Raw genomic sequence first — 4,852 nt, forward strand, 5'->3', positions numbered from 1 at the left:
CCCCCGATTCGCGCAGCCGTAATCACCACTTTACTGAAGACAGCGCATGCGTGGCGGGAGCCTGACGCCGCGCTGGGCGGGCCGGGACCTGGGCTTCCCCAGCGAGGTCGCTCCCGCGGAGGCGTCGCCGCGCGCCGAAGTCGGGTCGCCCGCCCTTGACTTTTGTCAAGAATGAGTGTGCGGGGCTGGGGCTCAGTGGCGGAGCGCTGGCCTCGCACGTGTGAGCCCCTGGGTTCCGTCCTCAGCACCCTATGAAAATATATAAATAAGTATTGTGTAAAAAATAGATAAGTAAGTGTGCGGTGGGCGCGGAGGCTCACGGCCTAATCCCGGCGGATCGCAATCGGGCGCGAGGGTCGCAAGATGAAAGCCAGCCTCAGCCAGAGAGGAACCGAGCGACTCACTGAGACCTGTCTCCAGATAGACTACAAAACGGCGCTGGTGTGGCTCAGTGGTCCAGGGCCCCTGAGTTCAGTCCCTGGGACCCCCCCCCAAAAAAAGAATGCCCCCGGAGGGGAGGCACAGGCCTGTACCCCAGCTACTTGGGACGCCGAGGCAGGAAGGAGTATCGCAGTTTTGAAGCAGCCTCTGCAATTTCAGGAGACCCAGTCTCAAAATGTGAGAAGGGCTGGGTGGGGATGTAGCTCAGGGTAAAGCGCCCCCAGGGTTCAATCCCCACAAAAAAAAAAAAAAAAAAAAAAAAAAGGAGTAAAGGGAGAAAGAAAAAAATAGGCACGCTAGAATTATGCTTTAACTAGAAGTGGGGCGCCTTCACTCCTGCTCAAATTGGGCCTTTCCTGCACGCCAGCACTAGCTGTCTCTCCCTGATCTTTTTTCTCATCTAACAGTGGTACATACCAAGTGTGGTGGTGCACACCTGTAATCCCGGTATTTATTCTGGAGCATTCAAGGCCATCTTTCTACAGTGATACATGCCTACCATGTTTATAGCAACCCAATTCACAATAGCCAAACTATGTCCATCAATGGATGAATGAATAAAACAATGTGGAATATAGACACAATGGAGTTTTTGTTTTAAAGAGAAATTTTTTAATATTTATTTTTTAGTTTTCCGTGGACACAACATCTTTGTTGTATGTGGTGCTGAGGATCAAACCCAGCGCCCGGCGCATGCCAGGCGAGCGCGCTACTGCTTGAGCCACATCCCCAGGCCACACAATGGAGTTTTATTCAGCCATGAAGAAGAATGAAATTATGGGATTTGCAAGAAAATGGACAGAACTTGAGACCATGATGTTAAGTGAAATAAGTCAAACTCAGAAGGTCATGGATCACATATTTTCCCCATGTGGAAGCTAGGAAAAAGCAAAAGAAAGGTGAGTGGAGGGATCTCATGAAAATCAAAAGGAGGTCAGTGGAGTAAAGGAACCAAGGGGTGGGAGGTAGGGAGAGAGTGGGGAAATACTGGGGAGTGATATTGGCCAAACTATATTGTTATACTATGTGAATATGTAACAACAAATTCCATCAATATGTACTATTATAATGTACCAATTAAAAATGTGGAAAAAACAGTCAAACTGCCTTGATTTTACTCATTGGTTCTATGACATTAGGCAAGTTACCTAAACCCTCTGTTTACTCACCAGTAAAATGGGATACATGAATGAACAGAAAATCCACCTCATATAACTGCCTGTGAGGACCACCAGAGGAAGTGAGGGGGTTGGATGGTATGGTCCAGTGATACAGCATTTGCCTAGCATGTGTGAGGCCCTGGGTTCAATCCCCAGTACCACCAAACAAACAGAAAGGCTGAGCTCAGTGGCAATTGGGGAGGCGGTGAGTCTGGAAAATCTCAAGTTTGAAGCCAATATGGGCAGTTTAGTGACATCCTGCCTCAAAATAAAAATTACTTGAGACATGAAAGAAACTCATACTTATTGTACCTGGGATTGAACCCAGGGGTACTTAACCACTGAGCCACATCCCCAGTCTCCCCCACCTTTTTTTTGAAGTTGTCAATGGACTTTTACTTATATGCGGTTCTGAGAATCAAACCCAGTGCCTCACATATCCTAGGCAAGTAGCCTTCTACTAAGCTACAAACACAGTCTTCCAGCCCTTTTTGGTATTTTATTTAGGGATGGAATCTTGCTGAGTTGCTTAGGGCCTCTCTAAATTGCTGAGGCTGGCTTTGAACTTGTGATCCTCCTGCCTCAGCCTTCCAAGCCACTGGGATTGCAGGCATGCACCACTGCATCTGGCCAAAACCCATATTTTTAGATTCTCAACTGCAGAAACCACATATATAAGATGTACTCTAGGTGGTAGACTCACCAGATAATGAAATTATTCTCTAGGAAGTCTATTATCAAAATTTCCCAGGTAGCATGAGATTTTTGTATTTTTGTACAAAATCTAAAAAGCATTTTTTAAAAAGAGGATCTTACTACATGCCTAGTCTGGCCTTGACTCCTGGACTCAAGTGATCCTCCAGCCTTACTTAACCTTCTGAGTATCTAGGACTACAGGTGTAATCCTGGCTAAAGACTAGTTTTAAAAGTTTTTTTATTTTTTTTAATTTTTTTTTTAAAGAGAGTGATAGAGGGAGAGAGAGAGAATTTTTTAATATTTATTTTTTAGTTATTGGCGGACACAACATCGTTGTTGGTATGTGGTGCTGAGGATCGAACCCGGGCCGCACGCACGCCAGACGCGCGTGCTACCGCTTGAGCCACATCCCCAGCCCCGTTAAAAGTTTTTTTAATAGAGCAGTATGACATAGAATAAAGCCTGCTTTCGGTAACAAGTTGGGACAGCTTGAATTTGTTGATCAGCTCATTCATAATTCAGTTTCCACACGTAAGGCACTTAGACGTGGATATCTCACAAAATATTCACTTAAAAAAAGTCTGAATAGGTTATTTTTTTTTTCTTTTCCACACTTTTTTTCTTTTGGTACTTGAGATTGAACTCAGGGGCACTCAACCACTAAGCCACATCTTCAGTCCTGTTTTATATTTTATTTAGAGACAGGGTCTCACTGAGTTGTTAGTGCCTTGCTTTTTGCTGAGGCTGGCTTTGAACTTGTGATCCTCCTGTTTCAGCCTCCCAAACTATTGGGATTACATGCCTGTGCCACCACATCTGGCTTTTCCACACTCTTGATTGGTGCATTATAGTTATATGTAATGATAGGACTTATTACATATTCATACATGAACACAATAAAACAATTTGGCCAATGTCACTCCCCAGAATTTATCCCCTTCCTCTCCAAAACCCACCCCCTGTTCCCTTTCCTCTACAGATCTCCTTTTGATTTTCATGAGATCCCTACCCACCACCTTTCTTTTCCTTTCTAGTTTCCATATATGAGACAAAATATATGACCCTGACCTTCTAAGTTTGACTTATTTCACTTAACATGATGGTCTCTAGTTCAATCCATTTTCTTGCAAATGCTATAATTTCATTCTTCATGGCTGAATAAAACTCCATTTCATACTGAGCACAGTGGTGCATGCCTGTAATTCCAGTGGCTTGGGAGGCTGAGGCCGGAGAATTACAAATTTAAAGCCAACCTAAGTAATTTAGTGAGGCCCTACACAACTTGGTGAGTCATAGTCTCAAAACAAAAAAAAACATAATGGGTTGAGGATGTGGTTCAATGGTGAGTACCTCTGGGTTCAATCCTTGGTACAAAAAAAAAAAAAAAAGGAACTCTGTGTATATACATGTATCACATTTTCTTTATCCATTCATCCATTGATGGATCCCTAGGCTGGTTCCATATTTGGCTATAATGAAACGGTACTGCTACAAACATGGGTATGCATGTATCACTGTAGAAAGATGACTTTAATTCTTCAGAATAAATACCAAGGAGTGGTAATAGCTAGGTCATATGGTGATTCCATGCCCAGTCTTTTTTTTTTTTAGTTGTTGATTGACCTTTATTTATTTACTTATATGTGGTGCTGAGGATCGAACCCAGGGTCTCAAACATGCTAGGCGAGCACTCTAAAGCTGAGCCACAACCCTAGTCCATGCCCAATCTTTTGAGAACCCTTTGTATTGATTTCCATAGCAGTTGTACTAATTTACAGTCCTACCAACAGTGTAAAAGTGTTCCTTTTTCTCTACATCCTCTCCAGCATTTATTATTATTTGTATTCTAGATGACTGCCCTTCTGACTGGTGTGAGATGAAGTCTTAGTGTATTTCTAAAAATTTTTTTTCGTTGTTGATGGACCTTCATTTTTTAATTTATTTATATGCAGTGCTGAGGATCAAACCCAGTGCTTCACACGTGCTAGGCAAGTGTGAAGCTACAACCACAGCCCCAAAATTTTGGTGTAGTTTTGATTTGCATTTTCCTAATTGCTAATGATGTTGAGCATTTTTTCATATATATCTTTCTTAAAAGATATTTTAGTTGTAGATGGACACAACACCTTTATTTATTTATTTTTATATGGTGCTGAGGATGGAGCCCAGGGCCTCACACATGCTAGGCAAGCATTCTACCATTGAGCCACAACCCCAGACCCTGGCCATTTCTATTTATTCTTTTGAGAAGTGTCTGTTTAGTTCATTTGCCTATTTACTAATACAGTTATTTGGGGATTTTTTGGTATTAACTTTTTGTGTTCTTTATATATTCTGGATATTAATCCTTGCCAGAAGAGTAACTAACAAAAATTTTATCCCATTCTATAGGTTCTCTCTTTTTTGGGGGGCGGGGGGGTACCAGGGATTGAACCCAGAAGTGCTTAACTACTGAGCCACATCCCCAGCCATTTTTATATTTTATTTAGAGACAGGGTCTTGCTGAGTTGCTTAGGGCCTTGCTAAGTTGCTGAGGCTGGCTTTGAACTCGAAA

The 4,852-nt window shown here is 42.7% G+C and overlaps 1 long non-coding RNA gene across 1 annotated transcript; it reads left to right on the forward strand.

The window, feature by feature from the left end:
* Positions 1-63: 63 nt before the first annotated feature.
* On the forward strand, positions 64-1,544 carry LOC144368534 (uncharacterized). Its single transcript, XR_013428297.1, has 2 exons — positions 64-618; positions 1,072-1,544. It is a non-coding gene; the product is annotated as an uncharacterized LOC144368534 (long non-coding RNA).
* The last annotated feature ends 3,308 nt before the right edge of the window (positions 1,545-4,852 follow it).

Source organism: Ictidomys tridecemlineatus, chromosome 11 (assembly GCF_052094955.1).
Source record: "Ictidomys tridecemlineatus isolate mIctTri1 chromosome 11, mIctTri1.hap1, whole genome shotgun sequence".
Lineage (NCBI taxonomy): Eukaryota > Metazoa > Chordata > Mammalia > Rodentia > Sciuridae > Ictidomys > Ictidomys tridecemlineatus.